The sequence below is a fragment of the Microtus oregoni genome, unplaced genomic scaffold (assembly GCF_018167655.1).
Source record: "Microtus oregoni isolate MIOR12 unplaced genomic scaffold, Mior012 000030F_ref0000283, whole genome shotgun sequence".
Taxonomy (NCBI): Eukaryota; Metazoa; Chordata; class Mammalia; order Rodentia; family Cricetidae; genus Microtus; species Microtus oregoni.
The window spans coordinates 21,703,140-21,725,264 of NW_024543089.1; the positions used below are offsets into that span (position 1 = coordinate 21,703,140).

The 22,125-nt window shown below is 36.2% G+C and overlaps 1 protein-coding gene and 1 non-coding gene across 4 annotated transcripts in view; both read left to right on the forward strand.

The window, feature by feature from the left end:
* The window catches only part of Cadm2 (cell adhesion molecule 2), a 923,258-nt gene that overhangs the window by 86,900 nt on the left and 814,233 nt on the right, over positions 1 to 22,125 (forward strand). The window lies entirely within an intron of this gene.
* Positions 21,476 to 21,546, forward strand: Trnag-gcc. The gene has a single exon. It is a non-coding gene; the product is annotated as a tRNA-Gly (tRNA).

Here is a 22,125-nt window from a genome sequence, read left to right on the forward strand (position 1 = left end):
AATGATTCAAATATTGGCTTAAAGTCTATGAACTTAAACGTCCTTCCTTACACTGAAGTTCTCTGACTATGTAAAACTTTTTATAAATATGCCTTTACCATCTGGAATGGCTGCCACCCTCATGTTGAGTCGGTACAGCCAATCAAATTCTGAGGTCTCTGTTCAGATGGAAATGTTTTTAGTTAATTGAATTTCTTATTTTAACAGAACAGATTCCTGTAGTCCTTATGATTGCAGTGAACCTTCTGTGATATTTCTTCTGTTGAAAAAGCTAAGTAATTTTAAAATGCTTTGTCTGGTTACCATGCTTACTATTGACAGTAATAGGTCATTTTACATTTATTTGTCATCGGCATTAGCAAGACCATCGTATATGTAAGAGACATATAGTAAACATTCTTTAAATAGAAACAATGGCCGAGTGGGTAGTGCAGAATCCAGGCACTGGAAGACTGAGCTAGGAGGGCCAGAAATTCAGGATTATTTTCATTTACATATGAATAAGAGGTCACCAGGGCTACATGAATTTTGACTTTATGAGAACATTGGGAACTATTCACTTAAGGTTTAAGAAGTTATCAAACTGAAGATCAGGAAAATTGGTTTGGGTAGATAATGGAAAGCTGGCATTTAAAATTGTCAAGATAACTGTCTATTATTTGAATGGGCAAAGACACAAGAAGCCTTCTAATTATTAGGAATGGCTTCAGAAAATGGAAGAGGGAAACAGAAGGCCTATAGTACATTGTGACTTCAATAAACTGAGAAATAATTCTAAAGATATGTCTGGAGGATGGAGGATATGGTTTTAAAGCTTAGACATTTTGTACTTAATCTCACCAGCAGCAAGGGATAAGCAAGGGCATTGGGAAGGCGAGCCAGCGTATTATCGTTAAGTAGGTTAATCTTATGAATTATGTAATAGGGAATAAAAGGGTGGCAATCCTGGACTTAGTATAACCAGTTACGAAGTTATTAGAATTGGCTGGTGGTATGTGAGAAAAAGAAATGTGATCTTTTGTTCCTAAATCATGTTTCGAAATCCTGGAAGGTTATTGGTTAAAGCCAGCCAGAGGAACTACCATGACTATTTGGCAACCAAATATACAGATGTGGATTTTGACTGAGGAAGGGAGTATAAGAACTCATGATGAGAAACGACACTTCCTTAAAACCACAAAAACATGTTCTTTGTGATGCTTCATGTGCTTGAGTAAATAGCCTCAAGTCTCTTCAGATGGTGAGAAAGAAATATTTATTAAGTATCTGAGAGGCTTCACTACTGTGAACAATGATTACAAATACCTCAGCAAACAGTGGAAGGGGCCCATAAAAATAATGTTTAATGTACTTAATACCAAGTTCTGAATGGATTTTCATTTTGTCCCTAATGCTTTGGAAGTGTTTTAAACGACTGAGTTTGATGGAGCCTTTCACTCTCTCTACCTCCGCCATGACTCGATAGGACAATCACACTGTTCATTTTCTCTCACTGCATTTCTATTTGCAATAATGAACTTGAAAGCTCGTAGAGCGACTGGAGATTCCTCTTAATGAAAAAGGACTGTATGCTCTTAAGACTGAGAGTTCAATTGACTGTTTCCAGAACTATAAAAACTAATGTGACAGTATGCTGTAGGTCTTAATCACCGCACATGGATCAAGGACACGGAACTACTCATGTGGCATGCTTTTTATTCCAATAAAGCCCTCGGAAACTTTCTTTTGTAAGTCCTGAGAAATCTGTTTTCAGACATATCAAGTTAATAAAATCAAATTGCATGCATGCCTTACTTTTCCCCCATCATCTTCCACATTATTAGAAAGTGGGTTTCATCAAGTAGGATTTATTAAAAGCTTGCAAGCACTAAGTGCTTTCATTTGAAATTCAACTGAGGATTCTCTTACATATTTTATATGCATATTTTGCCAGTATGTCCATTATTGAGCTTTTATAACAGATTTTAAGAATCTGATGTATGTCCTGAATTATTTGCTTCATGGCATTCTCTGTCCATCCACTGTGACAGAATGCTATCACTTCTTGCGCTGCAGATATGTGTTTGAATCCTATTCATTGGTTTATTTTTCTATGTAAGAGACATATGTAAATGAAAGTTAATGTACACAGGCTGGTATACTTTATTTATGCTTAGCAATGTGATTTCTAGAGTCCACCATTCTTTGACTGCTTCTGTCATTCTCTGAAAGCCTATTACCTGGGCACTGTTCCCTCTTCCCATGTAGTTATTGTGTATTATCTGGAGCTCTATGCAACACTTATACATGATAATGTGAGAATACCACTCTATAGTTTTATTGTGTACTTCTTTAAAATTAAACGATTTTGTCAGTTTTGGTAGTAAAATACAAGATGGGGCCCCTTTACTTCTTTCTGAATATAAACATAACCCTGTCAATCTGAACTTAAAAATTAAGCATCTAAGGTAATTTTAGAAAATTAGTTATTCCCCAAGTTATTCTCCAGAGTGTGTATCCAACATTCTATTCCCTAAATAGCTTCTGAAGCCTTCACCTTTTCCAGATAATATTTTTAAGTAGGATAATCTGCTAATCAAATGTAGTACTGATTTATTAAAACGAGAGGGACGCATTATGAGAGTTTCTGAGCTAGTGTGGAATTTCTTCTAAGCGTCCTTCCTCATGTTTGGAGGAATGAGACTTCATAGTCATACAGTCAATATTGTACTATATAGAACTAATGAACCAAATTTTAAATACTTTAGAAGATACCTTGGATTCTTGTCTTTAAATAAAGGGCATAGTTTGAATTAGATTATACCTCCTGAATGTTATTGTTTCTGTTGCTGTTAATAACTTCATAACCAAGGCAGCATACAGAAGAAAGAGTTTATAGGGCCTACGATTCCAGACAATTGGTATTATATTTACAGAGACAGCATGGCAGAAGGCAGCAGGTATAGAGAAGGATACTGTGATTTCTCATCTTTCCTAAACCACAGCACAAGAAAGACAACAAACTAGAAATATAATGAGTCATTAAGCTCTCAAAGTCTACATCTAGAGTTATAATTACTCCAGCAGGGCCACACTCCCTCAGCCTCCCAAGTCAGAAACACCAACTGGGGATCAAGCGTTCAAATCTTTGAGTACACGGTGGGGGAGGGACAGTTTACTCAAATCACCACTTCTGTTATTTCCATTTATAATTCCTATGAGTAATACTCAAGATGAATATTTTATTTATATTGAATATTAAGTTACATATTTTGATAGTGTTTCACAGATACAGAAAGATAAAAGATTTAGAGGTATGGCTTTAAGATACAGGTTTAACTAGTAATTATATTCAATCCTGCCACTTAGGAGAACTTGCTTGACACAAAGAAACTGTTTTCACGTAAGGGCTACACAATAGTGTTGTGAGAATTACATGTGATAACATTTGTGGTATGTCCTGTTGTAAAAGAGAATATGAGAGATGTGCTTAATGATTGGTTAACTTAATTACTTTCCAATTTTGTTAACTGAAATTGTAAAATCATAAAAAAATTAGTTATCAACATTGCTTTGGGTTCATTAGACTTCAATGTTTATACTTCATAACATCATTTTATGTATATATATGTATATATATCAAACATAACGTGACTAATATACTTTTATAGTCTTTATAACCATGAAACATATTATTCAATGTGTTGAAAAAGCTGAGTATCCAATCAATGTGATTTTTCCATAATTTATAGATTTCTGTATTACAAAGTAAAGTAAGTATGTACAATGTTTAGGTGTTTAGTTTTAAATACTAGTTCCTAACTATCACCCATAATTTTTTTTAAATCCAATATGACAAGGTAATAGATATTTGGAGAATTTCATAATAAATGGGTCCAGGGTAATTATTAGATATCAGGTTTTAGAAACATGTATGTAGTTTTAATTTGCAACCATGGTTGAAAATCTCTGGTTCTGTTTCTGAAATTCCTTATTGGGAAATGGTATAAATGAACAGAATATATTGACAGATTTCATTTTATAAACAGATAAATTTCAAACACTGTCAACAACTTATATGAGTACACTAATTATGAGTAAACTCATTAACTTGTCAACTCTAAGAAAATATTTGGTAAAATCCAAATACCAAATTTGCAATGGAAAAAAAAATTTATGCTGCAGCAGAGAAAGTCATTTGAGGATAATCATTAGTAGGAAAGTCATAACTTCCTGAAAAACTTGTCTGTTTTGCACTTTGTTGTCATGGTGATATACATACAGCCTTCACATTTAATCACACATTTGCACCATAGTCAGTCTTATGCAAATTAAAATTACTGACCATATTAAAGCACTATACCAATGTAAAGTTTGGCTAGAATTACTATTTTAATATAGAAACAGATTTATGATTGAATAGCATTTTGTCATTTGCACTTATCTGTTATCAGCATGTGTTACATTGTCTATAATTGTTCTTATTTCAGTGTCCAATATTGGAGAAAATATTTTTGCTTGCTTACAAATAAACATGTACAAGAATCTGCTACATTTGATTAAAATACCAAGGGGAGGGGTATAGTTGTCCTACAGCAGTTATTCTCACTACTGCCTTCTATAGTGAAAGAAGTGAAGGACCTCAGCCTGTGTAGATTGTCCAGATTCTAATATGTTGAAAATAAATAGGCACCATAAAGGAATTTCTTTTCATTGCAGAAACCTCATCATTTGTGTGTCTTCCAAAAATTTGATTATCCTCCTATTTTTTTTCTTTTTAAGATTATAGTATAATTTCTTCATCCCCTCTTCCCTTTCTTCCCTCCAAATTCTCCGATATACTCCTCATTGCTCTCTTACATATTCATAGCCTGTATTTTTATTAAGGTTTTGATATGCAAATATGTTTATACATATATGTATGCATATATATTCCTAAATACTACCTACCCAACCTGGGTAACATTACTTGCATGTACATTTTCCAGGGATGACCATTTGGTATTAGATACATAAAAGCATTCTATTGAGACTTTTGATCCCATTCTAAATATGTTTGAGTTGCCTCTACTTCCTTGTGTAGAGTTGAGGCCTCATAGTTATGCCCACAAGAATATTGGTACGCTTCTATTGTTGTCAATGTTCAGGTCATGTTTATGTAATTAAATTGGTGAGATGTTTACTAGAAGACACATCTCACAGCAAACTTTCTCATCCCTTGGCTCTTGCAATCTTTCTACTTCCACTTTAGAAATGTTTCTAGTTAATATGAGAGCTAAAGTCCAATGAAAATATTTCAAAGGGTGTTCAATTGTGCCACGGGGACATGTGCTCAACTATGTTGATAGCAGCTTTGTTTGTCATAGCCAGAACCTGGAAACATCCTAAATGCCCCTCGACCAAAGAATGGACGAGGAAAATGTGGTACATTTACACAGTGGAGTAGTACACAGCAGAAAAAAATAACGACATCTTGAATTTTGCAGAAAAATGGATGGAGCTAGAAAACACTATTTTGAGTGTGGTAACCCAGACACAGAAAGACAATTATCACAGGTACTCACTAGTAGGCGGTTTTAAAACATAAAACAAAGAAAACCAGCCTACAAACCACAATCCCAGAGAATTTAGACAACAATGAAGACACTAAGAGACTTGCATATATCTAATCTACATGGGAAGTAGAAAGTAGAAAAAGACAAGATCTCCTGAATAATTTGGGAGCATGGGGACTTTGGGGGAAGGTTGAAGTGTGAAGGGGAGTGGGAAGGACGGGAGCAGAGAAAAAATGTAGAGCTCAATAAAAATCAATTTAAAAAGGAAAGAATTTATACCAGGTTTCATTCTTTTATATCCTTTCAAGTTCTGAGCATGCAGACTTTTTAATGTGAGAAATAGCAAGAGTTACTAGATGGAATTTTAGAAATATTTCATACATAGCAATAATTAGATTTTAATTGTACAAGTATTTTAAAATTGAGTCAGATGGAGATGAATACTATCATGAAATCATAGGTATTATTTAAGCACAATAATTATTTTTAAATTGTCCTAAATTGATTAGATATTAATGGACTGTTTACACTCCAATTGAACCATCATTAGCAGATACACAGTAGAGAAATTCAACATTTGTACTTGGAAAAGAAATATGTGAAAATTAAATAATAAAAGGATATTTGAAAATTCTTTGTTGAGCTTATTTAAATACTCACTATATTTTCAGCTATAAACTACAATTGAATATAGCATTGTACTATCAAATTATGCTTTTAAAATTCTTATAAGGTCAATATGTTAAGTAGAAAACAATTTAAAAAATTTATTCACCTTCTATAGTAAACTAATATAGCAATGAGTCAAGGAAAATAATATTTTGATATCACTCATTAAAATTTTGATGGAAATTAAATCACATTGAATCTCCTTAACTAATAACTTAGATTATTTTATATGGTTTGATTTAAATTAAATTTGCCCAAAGTCAGGATACATGTTTTCCTGGATTTTATCTTTATCTGTCCTAAGATAAACTTAAAAAAAAAAAAAACTTATGTAATATCATCAGCAACAGAGATTTTACAAACACTGAACTGATAGCATTGCTAAAGCCCATGGGCATGCGACCTATGAACTGACATAAGTCTCACTGACTGTGAAGTCTATATACTTTAAGACATCCTCTATTTGGATCCTAGAATAAGAGACACTATAAATGTGAATCATGAATGAGAATGGCAACAAAAGGTTTCATACTGCCACTGCCTTGTACTGGGCTCCCTTATTTTAGTCCTCTTTAAAAAACTAATAAGGTGCCTTCAGGATAAAGAGAATTGTATTTGAAGTGGACTATTTATTAATATTTTGAATTGGAGTAGAGCTATTTTTTTCCAACTAGTCAATTATCTGAAATTGAGAACTGGAGTTCCACCTTGACAAGCAGAATTTCTTAAAATAAATACTGGGGGTGTATTAAAACTCATTAGAAAATGCATGGAAAGAAATTTCCCGTTTCACTTGACAGCTCACTCTAACGCATTAGCAGCTTCCTCCTGGGTGTTGGAATTAATTCTGCCACAAATATATTTAGTTCCTTTCAGGTCCCCTTCGCAGTAGGTTTCCACACTTCGTTCTTCAAGACATTGCTTCCTTTCTTCATCTCGTGCTGTGCGAGAAATGACAAGATATTGAAGGAAAACCGATTACTTTGGGTAATACACATAATCTCTGCAATTGTTTTGTGTACAGTTACTTCTTTATGTCAAGGAATTCTCAGGGCCTTGCTTGCCTTTGTCACCCTTTCTCTAGGAAACACATTTATATCAAGTATAAAGCATTGTTTCCAATGTCACATGCAGTTGGTCTAACAGTGCTGTTGTCACTAATTCTTGAAAAGGTGTTTTTTAGCAATGCGAACTAGGAAATAGAAATATTCTTCAAACAATTACGTTGGGAGAGAACATTTTAAAGGGAGTGAATTGCACGATTTACACTCAGACCTCCTTTCTCATCTTATATTTTTGCCCCAAACTGATCAAATGATGTGCTTTTCCCTTGTGGCCATCTATTATTTTCAAGATAGGATTTTTTGATTTATGCTTGGTGAAGAAAAATGGAATCTTGTGTATACAAAAGAATAAAACAGGCTTTTTGATATCTTGCCCTAAACTATGATTTGTAGTTGCCAGATACAGCTATATATTTTCATAAGTTGAAAGTCTTTTCACCATTTTTCTTAATCTGTTCCTTTTCATTCTTAGTTTATTTATAAGGTGTAAGGGCAGTTAGTCTGGAAGAACAGATTGCTATCTCAGAAAATTTAGAGAAACGATAATTTGTAGGGAGCATTTCAAACTAATGGTGATGGCATATTTGATTGCTCATTGCTCAGGGTACAGATCATTGAAAGGGCTACTTCATTCTCTGCTGGATGATTGAGTAAGGGATGATGGCTGTTCTCTTAGAAAGGTGAATTGCCTTTTCAAATTAAAATTGTCTTCAAAGAAAATAACAGTGTGGACCTTTCCTATTTAATGTGGGACTTTAGGCTTCCCATGCTAGCAACTGACAGTTTTGTTTAAAGAACACTCATCTTTCCACAACATAACATTATAATATCTCATGGCATTGCAGAAGGGCTACTTGTAGATGATGGATGATTTTGTCCATCATCTGCACACACACATGGAGCTGCAATGTGAGACTATATCACTCAGTTCCTTATTTAAAGGCAAGTAAATTTGTAATGATTTGTTTAATTTCCTCATGGGCTGATAAATCAATCTACTCTTTTATTTTACTATAGAAACAAATAGGATAATGATGGCTACTGTTTGGAAAGACCTTCTCTTCTAATTTTGCTCGAGCTAGTTGCATTGACTTTAGGTATTTTCAGTCTAGTTTGCATAAGTCTAGTGAATGGAATCATGCTGTCTTCCTATTAGAGTTCCTAAAATAATCAGTGTGGAGTTAAATTGTTTCTCTTCAAAACGTGGTAGGATGGTTTGTCGTTTTTAATTTATAGCTTCTGTAATTAGTTCTTGTGGTGATCAATGTTTGACCATTATTAATTTCTTAATCTTTGAAATCATTGTTCTTTCTGGTTTGGAGAATTCTCATTTATTCATTAAATAGAATGAATAAATATCTTAAATGTACCTTCCTGCTCTGAACTTCTTTGGTTCATTATTGTCATTATAAACCAAATCAAGCTCCTAATTAGCATTTGCTTTCTTTGTTTACTTAAAAAAGACCTCAACATAGATCTCAAGTTTTAATTTACATAGAATGTTGAATGTTTCACAACTGATTTTGACATCTTTCAAAAACTGATATTAAAGTAGTTTTTTTTTTATTTTCTTGTAACTTTTGTCCATGAAGAAGTCAGTATAAACCATAGATGTGTATAATTCTAGTCCTTTAGGTAAAGGAATTATTTGGACAGCAGTCAACTTCGTTGGTGTGTACTATACAGAACTATGGTTGGATAATATGCTAAAGTTTACCTTCAACAATAATTTCTTTTTTATTGATTTTTATTGAACTCTACATTTTTCTCTGCCTCGCTGCCTGTCTCTCCCCTCCCCTTCAACCCTCCCAATGTTCCCAATTTACTCAGGAGATCTTGTCTTTTTCTACTTCCCATGTAGATTAGATCCATGTATGTCTCTTTTAGGGTCCTCATTGTTGTCTAGGGTCTCTAGAATTGTGATTTGTATGCTGGTTTTCTCTACTTTATGTCTAAAAACCACTTATGAGTGAGTACATATGATAATTGTCTTTCTGGGTCTGGGTTACCTCGCTCAATAAGATGTTTTCTAGGTCCATCCATTTGCCTGCAAATTTCAAGATGTCATTATTTTTCTGCTATGTAGTACTCCATTGTGCAAATAAATGACATTTTCCTTATCCATTATTTGGTCAAGAAACTATATTATTTAAAACATTGCCTGATCAATGACTCTAGTGTATTCCTAGCAACCTTTTACATATTTAATTAACTCATATTTTTTATTTTATATTTATCACAAGGCTTGTGGCCTACTAGCAAGATTCCAGATGGCAGCTCATGTCTTTCTCCTCTTGTGGCTCCACAGTGTTTCACTGACTCTGCCTTCTTTCTCCAGCATTCAGTTGAGTTTTCCACATATACCTCTATTCTGCTAACCCACTGGACAAAACAGCTTCTCTATTCTCCAATAAAAGCAACACATATACAGAAGGACCTCCCTCACCGTGTGCAATTAAAAAATGGGAAAGTTTATACTGGGGATGTCATTCAGTGGGTAGTAAGACTTGCTTTGCAAGCATCAGGACCTGAGTTCAAATTCCAAATGCCCTCATGTTTTTGCAGTCTGTGTAACTTGGTCAGTAGGAAAATCAGAATGATTATTGGGCCTTTCTGGCTGCCAGCCTATCCCATTACAAGGGAATAATGTATGATAGAACCAGACAGTGAATGCTTTAGGCTACTCAAGCATGAGCATAGTGGCCAAATACCCCATAGCAGATATATACACACATATCTTGCAAACATATACACATTAATTTAGAAAGAACACATTTGAGAAAGTTTAATCAACACACTCCTTTGGTAAGACAGTCTTGGAAGTAAGCTCTAAAGAAGTGGTTTAATCTTATTTACACGATGTTTGGAGTAAAAAAAAGTCATTAATGGGTCCCAGACAATGGTGATAAAAGTACCAAATAAGATTCTAAAATGTATTTATTATAAATTAGACTGGGTATTCACATGTCATCTATATAGGTATATATATATATATATATATATATATATATATATATATAATGATTTAAATATATGAAGTATCTTCACTTTCTCTTGATGATGGCTCATATCAAGTGTTTACAGATATGTCCATTTATTACAAATGGTAGGTGGAGCAATCCTAATGGATGACTCATTAAGAACAGTGGAATCTATACTTAAAGAGATTTCTGTAAAAGAATAAGTTTGATCATAGACTGGACTGACTCTGTGTGCAAAGCATTGGATGGTGTTTTGACTTGGTAGCAGCTACATCCTTGGTTTCAGTCACATACACTACATATAGTGTCCCCTCACTATGTTCAGGATGTAGTGGTACACAAAGTCAATACCCAGCCATTCAACAGAATGCTCTTGTGACTTGTCTGTCATCTTAGTGAAATCACATGTTTGACCTTCTCAGTGCTTTCCCACCTAATATCACTTTACTGCCCCAGTGACCATGCTGCTTTTCCTCCCTTTTTCTTTTGTGGTATCACATATGTACCCCAGAAATTCAAATCTCTATGTGCCCCAATTCACAGATTTTGTTATGTGTTTTTATTAAAAGATTTTTTACTCTATCATGTTAATTAATTGTTTCCTTGAAATAAGACTAAGTAAAAAAATATTTAACTCAAAAAATAAGGACACCTGCACTGGAATCCATGACAGTATAGAGAAAAAAATTCTGGTATGCTAAGAGAATTACAGCTTCAAAGATTTGTAATAATCACAATGAGTTTCAACATAAGAGGGTCATTTTACTAAATTCAAATTATGGCACACCTCACTGTCACAACCACATCTAATTTTTACTTAATAGCTTTTGCCCATCTGTTCCATTAACATGGTTGGGCAAGCAAACAATACACTGATAAGTCATTTCTTTAAGAGTGACTTTAAATATAAAAAGCTTAATGAAAACAAATTAATACATCATTTTACTCCATTTTTATTATATGCAGTAATTTTTTAAATGTAATGAATGCTTAATAGGTATCATAAGATTCTGTACACTCATTTATTTAAATACTTAAAGTGATTGAGTACTTCTTACAAACAAAACATGAGCCCACATTTTTATTACTATTCTTCAATAAAAAAAACTATAATTTAAATTTTTCTGGTCAGTAGATTATTCTACCAAATTTTGTGGTGATCAGACCTTTCAGATGAATCTCACATAAAATTCAATGTAATAAACTAAATTTTATTTTTATTCTTTTTTTAATTAAGTAATTAATTAATTAATTTATTTATTTATTAAAGATTTCTGTCTCTTCTCCCCCACCTCCTCCCGTTTCCCTCCCTCTCCCCCAATCAAGTCCCCCTCCCTCATCAGCCCAAAGAGCAATCACAGTTCCCTGCCCTGTGGAAAGTCCAAGGACCACCCACCTCCTTCCAGGTCTAGTAAGGTGAGCATCCAAACTGCCAAGGCTCCCACATAGCCAGTGCGTGCAATAGGATCAAAAACACATTGCCATTGTTCTTGAGTTCTCAGTAGTCCTAATTGTCTGCTATGTTCAGTGAGTTCGGTTTTATCTCATGCTTTTTCAGACCCTGGGCAGCTGGCCTTGGTGAATTCCCGATAGAACATCCCCATTGTCTCAGTGTGTGGGTGCACCCCTCGCAGTCCTGAGTTCCTTGCTCGTGCTCTCTCTCCTTCTGCTCCTGATTTGGACCTTGAGATTTCAGTCCGGTGCTCCAATGTGGGTCTCTGTCTCTGTCTCCTTTCATCTCCTGATGAAGGTTAATATTCAGGAGGATGCCTATATGTTTTTCTTTGGGTTCTCCTTCTTATTTAGCTTCTCTAGGATCACTAATTATAGGCTCAATGTCCTTTTTATGGCTAGAAACCAAATATGACTGAGTACATCCCATGTTCCTCTTTTTTGGGTCTGGCTTACCTCACTCAGGATAGTGTTTTCTATTTCCATGCATTTGTATGCAAAATTCAAGAAGTCCTTGTTTTTTTACTGCTGAGTAGTACTCTAATATGTATATATTCCATCTTTCTTCATCCATTCTTCCGTTGAAGGGCATCTAGATTGTTTTCAGGTTCTGGATATTACAGACAATGCTGCTAAGAACATAGTTGAGCATATACTTTTGTTGTATGATAGGGCATCTCTTGGGTATATTTCCAAGAGTGGTATTGCGGGGTCCAGGTGTAGGTTGATCCCGAAATTCCTGAGAAACCACCACACTGTTTCCAAAGTGGTTGCACAAGTTTGCATTCCCACCAGCAATGGATCAGTTTACCCCTTTCTCCACAACTTCTCCAGCAGAGGCTATCATTGGTGTGTTTTATTTTAGCCATTCTGACAGGTGTAAGATGGTATCTTAAAGTTCTCTTGATTTGCATTTCCCTGATCGCTAAGGAAGTTGAGCATGACCTTAAGTGTCTTTTGGCCATTTGAACTTCTTCTGTTGAGAATTCTCTGTTCAGCTCAGGGCCCCATTCTATAATTGGGTTGATTAGCCTTTTACGGTCTAGTTTCTTGAGTTCTTTATATATTTTGGAGATCAGACCTTTGTCAGTTGCGGGGTTGGGAAAGATCTTCTCCCAGTCAGTGGGTTGCCTTGTTGTCTTAGTGACAGTGTCCTTTGCTTTACAGAAGTTTCTCAGTCTCAGGAGGTCCCATTTATTCAATGAGGACCTTAATGTCTGTGCTTCTGGGGTTATACATTGGAAGTGGTCTCCTGTGTCCATGTGTTGTAGAGTACTTCCCACTTTCTCTTCTATCATGTTCAGTGTGTTCGGACTGATATTGAGGTCTTTAATCCATTTGGACTTGAGTTTTGTGCATGGTGATAGATATGGATCTATTTTCATTCTTCTACAGATAGACATCCAGTTTTGCCAGCACAATTTGTTGAAGATGCTCTCTTTTTTCTATTGTATACTTTTAGCTCCTTTATTGAAAATCAGGTGTTCATAGGTTTGTGGGTTAAAGTCAGGGTCTTCTCTTCGATTCCACTGGTAGACTTCTCTGTTTTGATGCCAATACCAAGCTGTTTTCAATACTATAGCTCTGTAATAGAGTTTGAATTCAGGGATGGTGATGCTTCCAGACGATCCTTTATTGTATAAGATTGTTTTGGCTATCCTGATTTTTTTTTTTGTTTTTCCATATAAAGTTGATTATTGTCTTTTTCAGATCTGTGAAGAATTGTGATGGGATTTTGATGGGGATTGCATTGAATCTATAGATTGCTTTTGGTAAAATTGCCATTTTTACTATGTTGACCCTCCCAGTCCAAGAGCAAGAGAGATCCTTCCATTTTCTGGTGTCCTCTTCAATTTCTTTCTCAAAGACTCTAAGTTCTTGTCAAATAGATCTTTCACTTCCTTGGTCAGAGTTACCCCAAGATATTTTATGCTATATGTGGCTATCGTGAAAGGTGATGCGTCTCTTATTCCCCTCTCTGCTTTCTTGTCCTTAGTGTATAGGAAGGCCACTGATTTTTTGGAGTTGATCTTGTATGCTGCCACATTACTAAAGGTGTTTATCAGCTGTAGGAGTTCTTTGGTAGAGTTTTTGGGGTCGCTTATGTATACTATCATATCATCTGCAAATTATGAAAGCTTAACTTCTTCCTTTCCGATACGAATCCCCTTGATCCCCTTATGTTGTCTTATTGCTATTGCTAGAACTTCAAGCACTATATTGAAGAGGTATGGAGAGAGTGGTCAATTTTTGAGAAGGTTCCATGTGCTGCAGAGAAGAATTTATATTCTTTCCTATTTGGGTGGAGTGTTCTATAGATGTCTGTTAAGTCCATTTGCTTCATTACCTCCAATAAATCTCCTAATTCTCTATTAGGTTTCTGTCTGATTGACCTGTCCTTTGGAGAGAGAGGTGTGTTGAAGTCTCCTACTACTAGTGTGTGTGGGTTGATGTCTGCATTGAGTTATAGTAATATTTCTTTTACATAAGTGGGTGATTTTATATTAGGGAAATAGATATTCAGTATTGAGACGTCATCCTGATGAATTGTTTCTGTTATGAGTATAAAGTTTCCATCTCGATTTTTTCTTATTGATTTTAGTTTGAAGTCAGTTTTGTTAGAAATTAGTATGGCCACACCTGCTTTTTTCTTAGGACCATTTGATTGAAACACTTTTTCCCAACCCTTTACTCCAAGTAGATGCCTGTCTTTGTGGTTGAGATGTGTTTCCTGCAAACAGCAGAATGTTGGATCCTGTTTTCATATCCAATCTCTTAGCCTGTGCTTTTTTATAGGTGAATTGTTACCATTAATATTAAGTGATATTAATGACCAGTGGTGGTTTAGTCCAGTTATTCTTATTGTTTTTGGTAGTAGTGTTTGTGTGTCTCCCTTCTTTGAGCTGTGCTGGTGAAGGGTTGCTAGATGACTGAGTTATTGTAGGCAGTGTTGGCAATGTTGGATTCCTTGGGTTGCGATTTTCCTTTTATTACTTTCTTTAGGGCTGGATTTCTGGCTATGTATTGTTTAAATTTGTTCTTATCCTGGTATGTCTTGTTTTCTCCATTGATAGTGAACAATAGCTTGGCTGGGTATAGTAGTTTGGGTTTGCATCCATGGTCTCTTAGTTTCTGAAGTACTTCTATCCAGGACCTTCTGGCTTTCATGGTTTCCATAGACAAGTCAGGTGTAAGTCTGATCGGTTTACCTTTATAAGTTACTTGGCCTTTTTCCTTTGCAGCTCTTAATATTCTTTCTTTAACCTGTATATTTTGTGTTTTGATTATTATATGGCGAGGGGATGTTTTTCTTTGATCCAGTCTGTTTGGTGTTCTGTATGCTTCTTGAATATTCAAAGGAATGACTTTCTTTATGTCAGGAAAGTTTTCTTCCATAATTTTGTTAAAAATATTTTCTGGGCCTTTGATCTGTGACTCCTCTCCTTCTTCTATTCCTATTATTCCTAGGTTTGGTCTTTTTATTGTGTCCCATATTTCCTGAATGTTTTGTGATGAGAATTTGTTGGCTTTGCTGTTTTCTTTGATTAGTGCGTTTATTTTCTCTATGATGCCCTCAGAATCTGAGATTCTTTCTTCTATCTTTTGTATTCTATTGATTATGTTTGTTTCTGTAGACTCTGCTCTTTGACCTAGATTTTCCATATCCAGCTGGTCCTCAATTTGTGTTTTCTTCCTTGCTTCCATTTCAGTTTTCAATTCTTGAACTGTTTCCAATACCTGTTTGTTCGTTTTTTTCTTGGTTTCCCAGGGTATCATGTACGTATTTACTCATTTCTTCAAACTTTTTGTTATACTTCCCATCCATTTCTATAAGGGCATTTTTTACATGTTGTTTAAGGGACTCTATTGCTTTCATAAAGTCATTTTTTTCTACTTCTTCTATGTTAAGGTGTTCCAGTCCTTCTGTTGTAAGATCATTGGGTTCTGGTGTTTTCATGTTGTTTTTCAGGTTGTTGGGTGAATTCTTGCCTTGGCACCTGCCCATCTCCTCCTATCGATGCTATCTAATAGATCTTTTAAAGCTGGATCAGGTTTCCCCGCTGGCCAGGGGCTCCTCTTACAAAATGCCCTTGCTCTGTTTCCTGGCTCCTGCCGGGGGCCAAGATCCCTCTCACCCCTCAGAAGGGTCTTCAGGAACAGGACCAGGCTCCCTGTTTGCCAGAGACTTCACCGACAAAAGGCCTACCTCTTTGATTTAATGCCAGTCCCAGCAGCCTGCTTCTGCCGCAGCACTGGTCCACGCCGCAGGTCCCCAGAGCCTGCGTCTGCCGCTGCCTGTGTCTGCCTAAATTTTCATCTCAATCAAGTTAAGTTGAATTGCAAACACTAGTTTGTTTATTTTAAAACTATGGTATATTATTAAGATACATCATCTTGGAAAGTATGCTGTAAATTTCCATACTCCAGTTTTATCATTAACCATAAAGATGATTTTGTGTAATTAACAATTCATCCTTTGGGTTGTTTTATGGAGTGTTTTATTTCTCTTGAAATAGATGCTAGCTAATAAACTCAGGCTGACCTTTAATTTACAATCCTTCTTTCTCTGCATCCCCAGTGCTTGGGATTACTGACATACATCCCCAACATCCCCATGCCTTATTAGCTGTTCATTTTTATGAATCTTTTTCTGGTTTCTTCTTTTTTTTCTGATTCCACAAGAATGTTCATTATTATGGAAAAAACTAATCTTAGTCCTCAATGTTCTTTATCAGCAAGACCAACATATTAATATTATGCATTAATCATTTGATTTGTGTTGATATATGTAAGCTTAATTATTTGGCTTGAAATACTCAACTTTTAAATTAAAACAATACCTTATTTTTAAATTTCATCCCCTGGGATTTGAATGATGGCCCAGAGATTAAAAGTACACATTTGTATTTCCAAGGATCAGAGTTCATTTCTAAGTACTAAAATTGCTGGCTCATAACCACCTATAACTCCAGTTGGAAGACCTCTATTGACTTTTTTCTGGCTTCCTGGGCACTTACACTTATGTGCAATTATCCACCAACACAAATGCACATAATTTAAATATAATATTTTGTTAAAATTTATTCTATAAAGGAATTATTTTCCTTGAATTAGAAACTGCTAATGTCTGAGTTTTCATGATATTAAGAGCTTAATAAAAGCTTCGCTGTCATTAAGAAAACATCATTACCTTAGTTTATTATCCTGTTATAATTAAATGATATCAGAAAAGCAACTTAGGAAAAGATATTATTTTGATTAAAAGTTCCAGAGAAGTCACAGCACCAGGAGGTTGAAGTTGTTATATTACAACTCACTAAGGAATAACACAGAGATTCCATCTCCTAGAAATGACAAGAAAATTTACACATGTTACAACACAATAGCTACCTAACCAAGACTTGATGAATGAAAATATCAATAGGCATGCTAATGCAGAAGTGGGCAATCTCACAGAGTCCCAGCTTTGACAAAATACTACATGCAATTATTGACTGCACACATAGCGAGAATGTGCTTCTCCCAGGGACAAACCCCCTAATTGGTTCTCCAATACAAATTAGCCAGACAGCCCTGAAATCGCATAGTAACAAGCCCCAATACAAATGGACTCAAATAATTGTATTTATGCATATGAATGTAACAACAATAATAATAAAGAGGGCATCAATTTGAGAGGGAGTGAAGTGAGGCATGAATGAGGTTAGAAGGCTGACAGGGAAGTGCAGGAAGTGACCTAGTATGTTTTTATTTAGAAATTCACTTAATTTAAACATTTCTGTAGAGAAATAGATTTGCTAACTGAAGTGGAAGCAGGGGAGGAGGAAGTAAGGGAGAAGGGAGAGTATAAAGAAAGGGAGAGACAGACAAACACACAACACACACACATACAGAGAGAGAGAGAGAGAGAGAGAGAGAGAGAGAGAGAGAGAGAGACTTACACAGCAACAAACAGTAGTATGTTGTTACTTAGCTCTCTCTTCACTTACACAGTTGAAGATGATTGCAGTAGTGAAATTGAACTACCCACAATGGACAGGTGTTTCCACCTGTATGAACACAAATTACACAATCTTCTATAGGCACGCTCAGAGTCTTGTCCACTAGATTTTTGTTAAGTTGACAAGTTCAGGGCACTAACCACGAAGGCAACTGATCTTCATTTAATGTAAGCTGAGGAGCAGTATTTAGCTGTCTCTGCACGTCTGAGATCTTCTAGGTGAAATCTGTCTGAATTATATTCTTTTGAGAGGCTATTTTTTATTTTAATTTTTTATTTATTTTTCATACCAACCATAGTTTCCCCTCCCTCCCCCACTCCCACTCTCCACCTCCTCTCACCCCAATCCACTCCCCAGAAAGGATAAAATCTCCCAGGGAAAGTCACCAAATCCTAGCACATCAAGTTGAGGCAGGTCCAAGCATCTCCCCCCTGCATGCAGCCTGAGCAAGGCATCCCACCACAGGGAATGGGCTCCTAATAACCAGTTCATGCACCAGGATTGGAACCTGGTTCCTCTTCTAGGGATAGCTCAGATATACCAAGCTACACCACTGTCTCCCACATGCAGAAGGCCTAGTTTGGTGCTATGCAGGCTCCCCAGAGTCCAAGAGCTCCCACTAGTTCAAGTCAGCTGTGTGTGGGTTTCCCCATCATGATATTGATTCTCCCTCCCCGACCCCTCCCATAGACTCTTGCGAGGAGATTTTTTAGGGCTATTAATTATAATATGTATTAGTTTCTTAATGGTATGTTGCAGAGGGTCCAGCCTTCTGCACTTCAGAGAGACTGCGAACAAGCGGCTGATGTGGGAGTGTCATATATCAATCTGTTGATTTCATTGGTTAAGCAATAAAGAAACTGCTTGGCCTCATAGGTTAAAACATAGGTGGGAGGAGTAAACAGAACAGAATGCTGTGAGGAAGAGGAAGTGAGCTCAAACCCGACAGCTCTGCTCTCTGGAGCAGAGAGGCCATGCTCCACTCTCCCAGGCAGACACACATGATGAAGCAAGCCGCCAGGTCAGACATGCTGAATCTTTCCCGGTAAGACCGGAGCTACACTGATTATTAGAGATGTGTTGATCAGGATATCAGAATTAGCCAGTAAGTGCTAAACTTAATGGGCCAAGCAGTGTTTAAATGAATACAGTTTGTGTGTTGTTATTTTGGGGCATAAGCTAGCCAGGCGGCCAGGGTGCTGGGGACGCAGACCCGCTGCTCCTATTACTACAGAATGGCGCCCAGACATGTGGGCAACTGAATCCACTGAAAGCCTGAGAAAGCTTGGGAAAGAGTAAAGCATGTTTTCTTGATAGCAGCGATTTCTCGGGTCTGCTTTGCTTGCTAGAAGCAAGCAAGCACTCTCATCTAAGAAAGGCTTCCTGACTCAGCTTCAGCTGCAAAACGCTGCAGCTCTTAAGAGCTCCTGCCATGAAACACTTAAATGGTGTTGACGAAGAGCTGAACGCATGCATTTCGGTTTTCAGCCATAGCAGGAAAAAAGCTGCGCCATTTAAAAATGCTGGATTTCTGGGCTGTCCTGCCAGGACAAACTCTGACTCTTTTACACAGGTAGTTCGTGCGGTTTGCAAGCACAGGCTGCTGAAGCTCGCTTGCTGGCAGGGACCTTGAAATGCCATAGACTTGTGGCAGTAAACATGGCTACAGCCAGTACCTCAGCCATGAGGCTGGAAAGCTAAGGAATGGGCTGAATCTAGCTGCCAAAGCCATGGCTTTAATCCCACCCATATTGCTCAGTAATTTAAAGGCTCGTGTGGTCAGAAAAAGAGAGATATACAGTAAAGAGATATTCAAAGACAAAGAAAATTTCTTAATGGTTTGAAATGTGTTAAAAATATATGCAGACTAAAAGTTGAAGTTCTTAAAAAAAAGGAAGAGAGTTGTTGTGTGTGGTAGTACACACCTTTAATCCCAACACTTGGAAGGCAGAGGTTGAGTTTTTATATGTAGAGTCATGTCTAATTATCCTAATTAACCATCCTATTTTTTTTGTTTTCTATTTATATGAAATCAATTGTTTAAAATATTGTTTTAGCGATAATGCACAAAGAAACCCATGAACACATTTCCAAACATCAAAAAGAACTTTAACTAATACCAGGGGCTCGATTGCTCTTTTGAATCATTAACCTAAAACCACAGTCTATACAACTCCTCAAGTAAAACTCATAAGTCTTAGCTGCATGACCCTTTCTTGTTCCTATTTTCCACCCTCCCTAGCCCTTGTTTTATCAGGGGCATGGGCAAGACGATATCCTACCTTTACCTATATTAATTTTCCACTAAACTAACCTCTATCATAATCCCTTACTACATTTGTTAAAAACCTTTAATCATCAAAATTCTATTTAAACACTATTACTGTATACAATCATTACTTCAATTAAGCAGTACAATTTAAGAGGAAATCATCTTCATAATAATCCACAACGAAAATTCCCAGTAGTATTTGTTATTTCCCATGAGATAGTCACACTATATTAAATACAGTAGGGATCTCCCCACACCCATTAACACCAGGACACACACAGACACACACACACACATACCACACACACACACAAAAAGCAGGCAAACATGTAAAGGCATAACAGTAGTAAAAGATATTCTCGAGCCAAAGTCCTCAGAGCCTTGCCTATTCTAGATTCAACCATCAGTCTTCTGTATACTGGTAGGCCAAACTCCTAAACTCAACTTCCACCTGCTGCTCCTCTGGCAGTAAATTTATAATTTTGATAGGAAGTTTTATGTTTTGTTTGTGTACTTACCGGATGTAATCACAACTTTAGCTTACTAAATTAAGGGAGTTATGTATGACAGCTGACTGTAGGCTGCTTAAAGTAGTTACTGTTACTTCTACAGTGGCATAGTTGAGTGGCCAATCACAGAAGCGGGTTCTTTGATTGGTTTTTCTTCAGCATGCTGATCAATGAATTTTCATGCTCACTTTCCATCGCCTTCAGGTATTTGTACCAATTAATTCATCTCCATGTGGGAAACATTTCGAGGCAAACACTGCACACAATTAATTTGGACTACCTTTGATTTTGAAGTTGAATAAAATATTTTCAAGTTTTCTTTCTTAATATGTTTAATTACTGTAATATTTAATGAGGCAGAAACTAAATAAAATCCGTGGGGGCTATCTTGGGCTACATAACTGAATGACATTCACTGTATTATTTACTGCATCATCTCACTAATTCTTTTTAAATTGTAATTTCTTCCTTCCTTCCTTCTTTCTTAGGTGTAGGCATGTGAATGAGAACATTGGCTCATCTCAGCTTACAAACAAGAATAAAACAATCATTGAAGTCCAGAGAAATAAAGCGCTTTCCATGGTTTCTTAATCAATATTTTTGGTTTTATGTAATAATAATTTTCCTAGCAAGTTACTGAGCATGACTTCAACTATAATATTTTCCTTTCAACTTAACAATGGAGGCATGTAACATATTATCATTTGCAAAGTTTCACTCCGTGAGCAAAAGTATGATTGCTCTCAGATCATTTCCCTGGGTCTGTGTCACATCTTGCAGACATCTACTGTCTTCACTAAGAAGGTTAAGGACAATCATACCACTAAGTCGAAAAAAGACAAAACAAAACCAAACAAACAAACAAAAAAAAAAAACCAAAAGGGAGCACCACAGAAAGGCTGTGATATTGACACCCAAACCTGGGATTTGTATGTAGACCATCTATTTTACTTTTAGGGCTTAAACTGTGCAATAAGATCTGTAGATGAATGGCATGGGTGGTTCAGTGGTAGAATTCTCGCCTGCCATGCGGGAGGCCCGGGTTCGGTTCCCGGCCCATGCAGAGTCCAGTCCCCCCCCCCCCCCCCAAAAAAAAAAAGATCTGTAGATGAAGATTTAATCTTGTAAAGGAAAAGTTGGATCTAGAATACAAAAGAAATGAAACCCAATGCCAGAGGCAGAGTGATGCTCAATTCTTATTTTACAGGTACAGAATGATTTGATTCAAATTCAATTTCTCCTGAAATCCCTACTGCCATAGACATTCAACCATTTGTCTAAGGTCTTTGAACAAAATACCTTAAGTAATAGAATTATCTTAAATATATTGTGAATAGCAATAATACAATGTAGATAGGGTAGATGTTTCAGTAAGGAAGATTTGGTACACACACACACACACACAAGCATGCATATACATTAGTTGAAAGGTTGTTTTCCTCAGAGACCTGGTCTCTAGCAGACCATTTTTTGAAAGATTTTTCTATGGTAATGAATTAGTCCCTTTAATGTAAGCTGGAGTCAAGTCAGTGATTTGCAGTAGTAGAGACTTTGTCTCATCAATCTCGTGAACCATTTAGGCCTCATCAGAAGTGCAGCTTTAAGTCTCTTTCTAAATGTGTATTCTATTTTTGTATTATGC